We start from the raw sequence: 12,982 nt of genomic DNA on the forward strand, positions 1-12,982 counted from the left end.
CAACAGGTAAAGTAGGTAAGCCCCTTTGACTCTCCTCCCTTAACAAAGGAAAGGAGAAGGAACAACCCCTAGTCTGTCTTTTGATTTCTAAAAGATACCACTGTTTGCAATTCAGTTAACAATCCCTTCCCAACAAGGAGGTGAAGCATTCAGGTATGTTAAGAAAGGCATGTGAGAAAACCAAAGTTGTTAAAGGATAGGTAAAATGGCATTTATGGGCTTGTCCATCTATCCCCGTGACCAAACAGTTTTGGGGTGACAGAATCCCATTATAATGGGTCAAAACAGAGCAAGCAGCCCCCATGTCCAAAAGGAAGTTAACAGTCTTACCTGCCACGTCGAGGGTTACCCGGGGCTCCTTCGGAGATATGGCTAGTTGTCCAATGGGAGTTGTGGCGGAAGGTCCCAGGCCCCGTCACTCTTGGGCTTGCCTGGCTATTTCGGCCATCATTAATTTGGGTGCTGATGGCCCCCTTTGGAGCGCTGGGCAGTCCCCCTTCCAATGGCCAGTTTTCTTATAGTGTGTACACTGACTTATGTCCAAGGCACGGAGATGCGGATACCCAGCTTTGGGCTTTTCATCTTTCTGCTTTCCTTGTTCAGACCAAGAGTCAGGAGGGCAACCCCATGTGGGAGGAGAGTTTAAGGCTGCAGTGAAGAGCTGCACCTTGCGGGAGGTCCTTCTTGTTCTTTCTGTTTCCTCTGTTTTTCCCTGTTATTAAAAACTAAAAATGCCACATCCAAAATTGTTCCATAGGAGTCTGGGGACCCAGAGTTGATTTTTGTAGTTTTCTACAGATATCATGGGTAGACTGGATTATGAAATGTACTCCCAAAATGGTCTGTCCTTCCCTTGAGGCAGGATCAGTGTTAGTATATTTCCTAATCGCCTCAAATAAATGCCCTTGAAACAAAGCTGGATTCTCATCTTTACCCTGAGAAATTTCTTTAACCTCTTCAATAGTTAACAGGCTTTTTCACAAATTTCTTCATCCCTTCCAACAAACAAGTGACCATATGATCTCTCCTCTCCAAGTCCTCACTGCCCCTTTGATTGTTCTATTCTGGATCTTGATCTGGAACTGTTACACCTCCTGCCTAATATATATTATGGTTAGGGTTATGAGCCAATACCTCATCTGTATGGGTCCTAGTTGTCCCCAAAATGTGTTGTTTCTCTTCCACTGTACAGCACAGAGAAAACAAAACATGCAGATCCTGCAATGTTAAACTATAGGTCAGAGTTAATTTCTCAAACTCATCTATGAATTTTCCTGGATCTTTAAAGAAATGACCAAACTTCTCTTCACATAGAGCCAAATCAGACATAGAAAAGGGGACATGTATTCTTGCAGTGACTTCTTCCCCATTTGCAACCTGTGTAAATGGCCAAAGATTTCTCTTTGGAGGTTGATAAGAGGCTCCACTCTAAGTAGTACTTGCAGGGCTAAGTTCCGCAGGGAGTGGTGAGTATAGAGTGGGACTAGACAGGTAAGGAGGAGTGGATGAAGGGTTCTCAATAGAACTTTCAGGTGGACTACAGGGAGAAAGGGCCGACACATCTGAACCTTCAGAGCTGACAGAAGGAGGTTCTGCTCCACCCAAAAATGTCCACTGAACTGTGGGGGCTGTACCAAGGGATCACCTAGTATGTCTGGTTCTTTTTCTTCCTTTTCTCTCATCAAACATGCACAGGTCTGCTGCAGGGTTTTATTCTGACTGAGCAGTAAAACACTTGAACATATGGTATTTCATCCCATTTTCCTTCCTGCTTACAAAACAAATCGAGCTGAAGTATAGTATTAAAGGCCACAGTTCCAGTAGGAGGCCATTTCTCTTATTTTTCTAAATAATACCAAGGCCAAACATATTACACAGAAAGACCAGTTTTCTCTTCTTAAGGCCATTTAGTTTAAACTGGTCCCAATGTTCAAGAATACATCTTACTGGTGAGTCTTTTGAGATTGACGCTGTGATTCCCATGAAGGAGGCAGGTGATATTGCAAAACTTGTGAGATTATATTGTCACTGGCCACATTCACTAAAAAGGATAAAAGAAGTTTTTAAGGCCAGCTACATTAATGAGGGGATTTTTGCCAAAAATAGGATTCTCTTATTCAGACTATCTGAAAAATAAAATGAGATGAGCCATGAATCTTAGATAATACACAACATGGACTCCAACAAAAGAAATGTCAAATAAGGCAAAGGAAATGCAGAGGATGTAGATGGTGATATAGTTTGGCTATGTCCCCACCCAAGTCTCATCTTGAATTATAGCTCCCATAATTCCCACATGTCATGGGAGGGACCTGGTGGGAGGTAACTGAATCATGGAGTGGGTCTTTCCTATGCTGTTCTTGTGATAGTGAGTAAGTCTCATGAGATCTGATGGTTTTATAAAAAGGAGTTCCCCTGCACACACTCTCTTTGTCTGCAGCCATGTAAGACGTGACTTTGCTCCTCCTTCGTCTTCTGCCATGATTGTGATACCTCCTCAGCCATGTGGAACTGTGAGTCAATTAAATCTCTTCCCTTTATAAATTACCCAGTCTCGGGTATGTCTTTATTGGCAATATGAGAACAGACTAATAAAGATGGGAATGACCAGAGCACACAGGTTCTGGGCAATAGTGGCACGTTGATTAGACAGGAAAAGACAGTTTGCCTGAATCCAAGAGAGGAAATAAGTGTTTGTTTGTTTAGTGTGCACAATGAAACAAAACAGCAAGGAGAAAAGTCCCCCGATTTCCATCCTAGTGCTTCTTAATCATACCTAGTGGGCATAGCAGCAATAAAACACAATCACATCTATCTAATCTTATTGCGCTTAGCTGTTAAATACCAAATCTCAATCAGCAAGTTTAGAGACAGAACCTTCAGTGCTTTTTTCCCCAATGTTTCACAAGTAACTGGACGGAAATCAGGAGGCACACGGGGGAAGGGTAACTTAAAATCCCTAGGACCAGTTAAATGAAGTCTCCTGAAAATGACAGTGAAACAGAGACGGCAACCAAGAAATTGATTCATGCAGCGAAGAGGACAAGGCAGATTAATACAAAGAACATAGCAGCTAACACCCCATGGTGCCAAACCATTCTTAGCAGAAAGGGACTTATACTAGAATCATCTGGAAGATATTAAACACCAAATGTCTAGGCCACACCCCATATCAATTACATAAGAAACTTTTGAGGTGAGAGCCAGGCAGCAATAATTTTTAGAGCTTCTCTGGTGAGAAAACTGGGAACCACTGATTAGGGATTTTACATAACAAGAAATCTGGGGTTAGGCAGTTCAGGGCTGATGTGGCAGCTTCTCAAAGCATTGGCAACCCAGGCTCCTCCTGGTTCTCAACTCCACTGTCCCTGGAGGGTGAGGTCTTTGTCCTCATAGTCATAAAATCACTGCCAAAGCCCCAGACATCAGGTCCATTGTCCACACAACAGGAAGGAGGAAGGGCCAAGATAAAAGCCTCACCTCACAACTTCTGCTTAACTATCAATGACAGGAACTTTATCATATTTTCACCCATATCTTCAAGAGAGACTGGGAAAGGTATTTATTTAGTTGGGTACATTGTCATGCCCCCCTGCCCCCACCCAAATCAGGATTCTATTAGTAAAGAAGAGTGAAGAATTGATATTGGACAAGCAACTATGAGGACCAAGGCCCTTAGCCCCCTAAAGTTTCACTAAAAATCACTGACTGAAGCAGACTGATTAACAGAAGAAAAGGCATAGATATTTATTTAACATGTACACAAGGGAGCCTTCCAGATGAAGAACCAACTTCCCAATGAGGTTACAGGAAGAATGGAGGCTTGGATCCTGGTAAAACAGGTTATGGGAGGGAAGAGAAGAGGAATTCTGTGGAGCAGATTACTACGGAGAATGAATGACTCCAGTAACAGAGATTAACTTGTAGATAGTTCTCTTTGGAATCTGAACAGCCCTTGGAGACATCAGGATACTTGGAAAAGGATCTGCTCAGGTATGCTTACATCTTGGTCTTCTTTCCTGCAATAAACAATGACAACAGGGAGGGAACAAGAATAATTCTTCTCCTTGGTGGGTTTGGGTCTTAGGTGGATAAAGGAACTCCAGATTCCATGGGAGAGACAGTGGGGGTGGGGGAGTCAGAGAGATCCCAGTTTAACAGGTCAAAACACCATCTTTGGGGATGTTGATTTCTGAGCCCCAACACAACTATCTATTTCTGCCACTAAAATGCTTATTAAACAAAAAACAACAGATACCCATTGGAGAGCTCCTTTCTCTGTTAATCCACTCGACTATAATAAAATACCAAAGACGGCTATAATAAACTACTGAGATGGGATAATTCCCTTGACCCCCCTCTCAGGACTTGCAATAGGGGTGTGGCTCATTTACTCAGCCTCCTCGTGCTCAATCCCCGTGCAAGAGGGAGCATGCGAGTGAGCAGGTGCGGGCCCCAGAGTGAACCAACGCTGGAACTGGCCAATCGCTCCTCTCTGGTGGGAGCAGGCTCTGTGTAGGCCCTGCATCGGTGTCCAACCAATGCTCTTTGAGCTCTGCCATCCTGGGACAGCCAAGTGCCAACCAGCTCAGTGGAGGATGGCAGCCCTTGCCCTCTCTGCACCCAGGTTCTTGTCTGGCATCCAGGAAGAATCAGGTCTCACAAATGGCTTGAAAGGCAGTGTATGTGGAGGATTTTATTGGGCAATGGAAGTGGCTCTCAGCGGGATAGGGAGTTGGAAAGAGGATGGTGCCCAAAGAAGGTGATGTTTCCCTGAAGCCTGGCTGTTTCCAGCCAGACCCCTCTCCAAAGCTGCACCAGCTGAAGTTAGCCATATCTTTCCATAGTCTCTGATGCTCAGTTGCTTCTCTGCTTGCCATTAAATCACTTGAATCCCTGATGCTTAGCAGCTTGTATCCCGAGCACTCAGCCGCTTGTGTTGCTCTGCCAGCTGAAGCCTTTTTATGGGCACAGGATGGGGCATGGAAGGCCAAAAAGGCGTCATTTGGGTGGAAAAACAGGGTCAGCTGTTTTCACTTAGGGCCACAGTTCCAGGCTCAAGGGTGGGGTTTAGTCGGGAGCCCAGTCCTTCTGTATCAATACCAAAGACTGCCATAATGGAAATGCCAAAACTGCTATAGTAAAATACCAAAGACTGGATGGCTTATAACCAACATTTATTTCTCACCGTTCTGGAGGCTGGGAAGTCCAAGGTGCTGGCAGGTGCGGTGCTTGGTGAGGGCCAGCTTCCTAGTTCAGACTTGGTTCAGTTTTTTGGTTTGTCCTCATATAATGGAAGAGTTAAGGGATCCACCCTCATGATCTAATCACCTCCCAAAGGCCCCACCTCTTTGAGGGTTAGGATTTCAACACCAGAATTTGGTGGTACCTCCAGACCACAGCACCTTCATATCTTTGAAACTCCATCAATATATAGTGGAAGAAACTTCTATGCCATACCACCTAGTTATAGGTTACATAACAGAGCATTTTCTAAAAAGTCAGGATGTAAGTTTTATTTTACTTACATCTTACTGAAAATGAGGCCTTCATCTTAATGAGATATATTTCTTTTCTTAGACATTTTTATTTCATAAGGCCCCTTATAATTTAAAATCATATTTTTTGAATGATATGAGGAAAAAGAAGCATGAATGTTCATGGTGTTTTTGAGGAGAAACGTTCAAGAGGTGCTGTTGGTAAGGTAGGAAACCACACGGCCAGGGCAGGCTTTGAGTGCCAGGCTGAGGGGTTTGGGACTCTTCCTTTACAGAAGATCAAGTGTCCCCCCTTCTCCCACCTCCCAATCCTTCCCTCCAATAAAGTCTCCGGTTTTTGGTTCCAGTTCCTGGTTTCTGTCCCTCACGGTGCCCAGATGTACTCCCTTTTTATGTCTAAGCTAGATTGCAAGGGCTTCCACAACACTTACCAGACAGCTGAGGTCATGAGGCTTAGTGCTAATGAGGAGACAGGAGAAATGAGACAAGATGCATGTACTCAAGGCTGCTGACAACAGGCAGCCAGATGGGAGTTGGCAGCTGAGTCAGAAGTGCACAGGGGTAGGGGGAGAGAGAGGCAGGGAGCAAAGGCTGAGTCTGAGATTTGAGCCACAGTCATGTGTGAGCAAGAGGATGCTGTACAAGGAATGGGGAAGTTGGGGGGAGAAGATGTATTTTGGAGAAAGATGATGAGTTTCGTTTCAAAAGGGAAAGGCAGTTCTCTTTTACTGAGAGACAGCCCACTCTGGGCTAGTTCTATGTTACACACTCAACAGTGTGGGACAATCAAATAAAGTTGCAGCAAGCGACGGTGATTCAGGATGGTAGCATGAGGGCAGGGGTGGGAGTGGAGGCATGCCAGGGTAGACAGCATGAGTACACTCATGGAGAAAGAGGGCACAGGGGCCTCGGGCTTAGGACCTGACCTCCAGCTCCATCTACATGGCAGGGCCAGAGGGAGGCATAGAGTGCCGAGGAAACAAGGAAGAGGCAGCAGCCTCAAAACCAGGAGTGGGCGGGTGGCTCACATCTGTAATCTCAGTGCTTTGGGAGGCTGAGGTGGGAGGATTGCTTGAGCCCAGGAGTTTGAGACCAGCATGAGCAACATAGGGAGACCCACCCCCCCATCTCTACAAAAAATAAAAAACAATTAGCCAAGTGTGGTGGTGCCTGCCTGTAGTCCCACCTTCCCGAGATCTGAGGCAGGAGGATGGCTTGAGCCCAGGAGTTTGAGGCTGCAGTGAGCTGTGACGGCACCATTGCACTCCAGCCTGGTTGACAGACGAAAAACAAAACTCAACAACAAAAAACAAAACTAGGTGGGGCACAGCCCAGCAAAGTCTCATTTCTCCTGTCTCCTTCTAAAATACCAAAGACTGGCTGGCTTAGCATAGCATAGCACGAGCATAAAGGATTTCACAAGGGACCCAGCAGAGCTCAAGGCTGCTGAGTGGGGTGGGAAATCCAAACTGAGAAGAACATCAGCCTGGGGAGCTCATACGTTCTGGGAAAAACTGTGCTCCCTCCCACCCACGTTTTGGGGTACTCCACACAGGAGGTTTTTCATTCCTACAGACATCTATTTTTCTTTTTACAAAGCTATAATTGTGTTTTACACATTGCAAACTGCTTTTGTTAAACCGAGCATGATGCGATCTCTACGGAGTCTGAACAGGTCTGGGCTAAGGCAGACACCACAGGAAGCAGGACAACTGCACTCGCCCGAGGCTGCAAAGCACAGTGGGGGGGTGCCACCTACCCGAGCTGACCAGGGCCACTTCCTGCCCTGGCCCCTCCCTGCCACCAGCACTGTTTCCCATTCATCATCTGTTCCATCTTAAAGAGTGAATACTTCTGGAAAGGAGGGGCGTTACATCAAGATGCACAAAAGCGCACAGTCATGAAAACCAGAGACAAGAGCTGAAGATAAGAAAACAGGCCCAATCTCCAGCATTCCCTTCTGTAGCTGCTCCAAAATTTCTCCATGTTCATCAATTCCCAATCCCATTCCCATCTGCCTTACTCTGGCTTTAAAAACAAGCTTTTTCATGAAATATCAAACCTAAAGGGACCCAGGTTTCAGGAAGCTCCCCTAGAGCATTCAATCCAAATGGAAAAGAATTCGTTTCACAAACACAATAGCTCTGCAAGGTGGCTGAGGTCATATTTATTTTACAGATGCATTCAGTTTGTGGTTGGGATAAACAAAAACATAAAATGAAATAAAAATATCTTACAGATGCAAAACTGGGCTTCTACAATTCCATAATATGAATAGCTGATGGATACAGCATATAATGTATAACATATTAATATGCAACACATATATTCATAAAGTACAGTCGTGTACCTCACAATGACATTTCAGCCAAGGACGGACCACATATACAATGGTAGTCCCAAAAGATTATAATGGAACTGAAAAATTCCTATTGCCTAATGACATCATAACCATCATAATGTCATAGAGCAATTATGTTTTGTTTTTATAAATTTGGTGTAACCTAAGTGTATAGGTTTTTGTTGTTGTTGTTGTTGTTGTTTTTGAGATGGAGTCTCGCTCTGTTGCCCAGGCTGGAGTGCAGTGGCGCAATCTCGGCTCACTGCAACCTCCTTCTTCCAGGCTCAAGAGATTCTCCTGCCTCAGCCTCCCGAGTAGCTGGAACTACAGGCATGTGCCACCATGCTGAGCTAATTTTTTGTATTTTTGGTAGATACGGGGTTTCACCACGTTGCCGAGGCTAGTCTCGGACTCCTGACCTCAGGTGATCCTCCTGCCTTAGCCTCCCAAAGTGCTGGGATTACAGGCATGAGCCACCATGCCCGGCCAGTGTATAGTGTTTTTAAAGTCTATAGTAGTGTACAATAATGTCCTAGGCCTTCACATTCACTCACCACTCACTCACTGACTCACCCAGAGCAGCTTCCAGGCCTTCCCTATAGAAGCGTACATTTTTGTTAAGTGCCCTATACAGATATACCATTTTATACCTTTATACTGTAATTTTCCTGTACTTTTTCTACATTTAGATATGTTTAGATACACAAATACTTAACGTTATGCTACAACTGCTTACAGTATTCAATATAGTAACTTGCCATCCAGGTTTGTAGCCCAGGAGCAATGGGCCATACCATAGAGCCTGGGTGTATAGTAGGCTCTACCATCTAGGTTTGTGTAAGCACACTCTATGATGTTCATACAATGATGTATAGTAGGCTCTATCTAGGCTCTATCTAGGTTTGTGTAAGCACACTCTATGATGTTCATACAATGATGAAATCACCTAATGATGCATTTCTCAGAATGTGTCCCTGTCATTAAATGACACATAACTGTATATACCATATATTCATTTATATGTAACACAGATATTGAATGGAAAGTCTAGGATTCAGACTAGATCTAAAGATCCTACCTGGACAGGTGCAGTGGCTCATGCCTGTAATCCCAGCACTTTGGGAGGCTGAGGTGGGCAGATCACTTGAGCCCAGGAGTTTGAGACCAGCCTGGGCAACACAACGAGACCCCGTCTCTATAAAACATAATAAAAAATTAGCTGGGCCTGGTTGCCTGTGGTCCCAGCTACTTGGGAGGCTGAGATGGGAGGCTCACTTGAGCCCAGGAGGTCAAGGCTGCAGTGAGCCATGATTTTGCCACTGCACCCCAGCTTGGGTGATGGAGAAAGACCCTGTGCCAAGGGGGAAAAATGATCCTACCCATTGGTTACATTAAAGACAACAATAACTGAGAGGGTTTCACAGAGACTGGAAGCTGAGGCCCACACGCTAGATATGGCCAGAAAATATGTTCTGTATAGTCCCCCAGCTACTTTAAAACTGGGAAAATCAACATTAGGCTCAGAACTTCAATTGCTTCTGAAAGAAGCAGATGCGACTACTCTGGGCTTCCATCCCAGGAGGTGAGAAATTGGCCGGAGCTGTGTGGCAGCTGCTCATCCGTGACCCACCTCCACGACTCCCTACTGCCTGCCTGACCTGGGGGCTAAACTCAGTTGTCATTTGCCATTGTGCTCAAGCTGGCAATGTCCTTACCCTGGCTCTCCTCACTTGTCTTGATGACCTGTCTGCACCCACAGGCCTTTATCAACCCTGGTGAAATGCAACTTCCTTTCCAGGAGCCTTCACTCTTGAACAAATGGAAAATCCTTCCACTGAAGTAACAAAGCCACTAACGAAATGCTAAGGTTCAGACATCAGTGAATCCCCAAGAAAACTAACTTTTTTTCTGGGGTTGCCCTAGTGTTCCTAATCAAATCCATGTAAATAACTGCCTATTCAGCATACTCTAAAATTCAAGCCAAAAACTAGGCATATTTTTGAAAGTAAATGTGTTTGTATTCTCTTTAAGTCATTTAACTTAAGGCAAATGCAAAAGATGATCCTTGGATAGTAAAAACTTCTCCTTCTCCTGCTTACAAGTTTTAGCACCACCCAAAAAGCGGTAACAGTTTTGGGAGAGGTGGTTATTTTGCAAAATGTGCTTTTTGTTTCTTGGCCTATGTGTGGGGCCATTTAGGGAGAAGCCATGTTTGCACAGTAAGTTTTTGTGTGTATGGAAAGTTGTTTTTGCCAGAGACACACGTTCAGTGTTTTCACATTACTGCGTCCCTGTTGACAACAAGATGAAATGCCATTAAAAGGTGAAAGTTACCAACTGCAACTTATATGCTGGGAGCTTCAATGTTGAAGTGGACAAATCTTAAAAAGATCAGTACGAACATTGCACAGTTCAAATTACTGCTACAGATAGTGTCTTTTTCTTTTGCAAGATTCAAGAAGATTCTACTGAAGCTATTTTCCCTCTTCCCTGGCAGATCTAGGCAAGATCTGGGGAACTATTTTTCCTCTCCATTTCTCCTTTGATCATTAGCTCATGTACAGATACATTAGTTAATTTTAAAACATTAATTAAGCACTAATGGGTCAGGCCTCATCAACACTTTGTCCTGGGCATAGATAGTGTAGGACACGGGAGGAGAGAAAAAGGAAATGAGTCATGTGAAATGGCTGAAAGGTAACATGCAAATTCCGAGCCACCTGTCAGAAGAGGCCTGAGATGGGCTGCAGCCTGTGGGCAGGCCCGTGCCACGCAGCCTGCACCCTGTACTGGGCTCTAGGCACAGCCTCACCTCAGCTGCTTCCTTCCTCCCTCACCGCACCCTTCTTCCTGTCTCCTCTACCTCCAGCCCCTTTGGGTGCAGTGGAAAAACTTGGGACACTGAGTTCCAGTCTCTGCTGGCTCTCAGCCACGACGTAACCTTGACCAGGCCACTCTGCTGGCCTGGATGGTGGTTTCTTTTTATGTGAAAGAAGGCACTTAACTGTAGATGCTTTAAGGTCCTTCCTGTGTCTGAGTCCTCAATCGTAGGCTTATGGTGCTGGTAGATTTTTCAGCTCTGATGTTGAACTTAGTCCATGGCACTCTCCAAAAGGAGCTGGCATATCAAAAAATTAATATTGAAAGCTTTCTACAATTTTGTTTAGTTTCTGTAAAACTCCTAGAACTCCTTTTATAGTTTTTTTGAGACAGGGTCTTGCTCGGTTGCCCAGGATGGAGTGCCGTGGCGTGATCATGGCTTATTGCAGCTTCGACCTCCTAGGCTCAAGCAATCCTCCCACCTCAATCTCCCAAGTAGCTGAGACCACAGGCTCATGCCACCATGCCTGGCTAATTTTTTAATTTTTTTGGAGGGGCGGGGTCTCACTATGTTGCCCAGGCTGATCTTGAACCCCTGGGCTCAAGCAATCTGCCTCCCTAGGCCTCCCAAAGGGCTGGGATTACAGATGTGAGCCACCATGCCCTGCCTTCCTTTCTACCTTTGCAGTGGTTGGAGGGTGGCCAAGATCTTAATTAAGAGCACAGACTTCAGCACATTTCCTGGGCTGACTCCCAGCTCAGCTACTTCCTAGTTGTGTGAACTTAGGTAAGTTATTTAATTTCTCTTGCCTCATTTTCCTCACCTGTAAAACAGGCAAAATGAGAGTCCCAACTTCTCAGGACTGTAGGGAAGATTAAATTAATTAATATGTATTAATATTCTTAGTGTGATGCCTGGTAGAGTATACATGCTTTGGGAATACTAGCTGCTTTTACTATTATTTCAGTCTTATCTATAATTATAGAAAAATAGCAGAGGTGTCAAGAGTAGTTAGGAATACTAAGCTGGCCAAGACAAAGGGATGCTCAGTGGGATGCAGCCAGTTATGGGAAAGACCATGATTTTTGATTTATCCATCAGACCCCTTTTTCTTTTCTTTTCTTTTCTTTCTTTTTTTTTTTTTTTAGGCAAAGTCTTGCTCTGTCATCCAGGCTGGAGTTGGAATGCAGTGGCACAATCACAGCTCACTGCAGCCTCTACCTCGTGGGCTCACGCAATCCTCCACCTCAGCCTCCCAAGTAGCTGGAACCACAGGCATGTGCCACCATGTCCAGCTAATATATATATATATATTTTTTTTTATAAAGTTGGGGGTCTCCCTATATGGCCCAAACTGGTCTGGAACTCCTGGGCTCAAGTGATCCTCCTGCCTCAGGTTCCCAAAGTGCTGGGCTTACAGGCACGAGCCACTGTGCCCAGCCCCCATGTTTCTTAAAAACAAAACCAGAAAGCCTTAGTCCTCCCTGCAAATGCATAGCCCAAGCCCATCCCCACACATTCAACCTTGACAAATGGCCATGTGGCCTTTAGCCAATACTGTTCCACTGAAATGACTCTCAGGAAAGTGACCAGCGGCCGAGTTGGTAAACTCCATGGCTTCTACTCAGCCATCCTCTCTCTCCATCTTGCTGGTGTCCTCTGATTCTCTCAAGTTCTGGTGCTCATTGCCCACTCCTGCCAAAGGGCAGCATCCACATGTCTCCCACCAACACAGATTCGGCAGAGCCAGCACTGAAGCAGCCTTCCTCCCAAGCACCTTCGCCTCAGTCCCTGCTTTGCCTTGGAATCTACCATCAGCCCCACCTGTGCTCCCAACCTCAGTGCCTCCGGTGCCCTCCTCCTCTCACCATCCTCTCAGCAGCCCCAAGTCAGGGCTGATTCGCTCTTGCTTGGAGGACCCACCCTTCCTCCCCTGCCCACTGTTCGTGCTGTCACCAGGAAGATCTCCTGACCCAGCTCTGACCAAGTCACGCTCACAAATGCCCTCTGCCAGCACTGCATCCATTAAAGGCAGTCCACACTTTCTATGCTTGCGCTTGTGCTTCCCACCTCCTCCATCAAAAAAAAAAAACAAAACAAACTGAGACCAATCCCAGCCTTTCTGCCATTTTTTTTCTTTTCTTTTCTTTTTTTTTTTTTTTGAGACGGAGTCTCGCTCTGTCGCCCAGGCTGGAGTGCAGTGGCGCGATCTCGGCTCACTGCAAGCTCCGCCTCCCGGGTTCACGCCATTCTCCTGCCTCAGCCTCCCGAGTAGCTGGGACTACAGGCACCTGACACCACGCCCGGCTAATTTTTTTGTAT

This window comes from Pan troglodytes, chromosome 12 (assembly GCF_028858775.2).
Source record: "Pan troglodytes isolate AG18354 chromosome 12, NHGRI_mPanTro3-v2.0_pri, whole genome shotgun sequence".
In the NCBI taxonomy this organism is placed as follows: Eukaryota; Metazoa; Chordata; class Mammalia; order Primates; family Hominidae; genus Pan; species Pan troglodytes.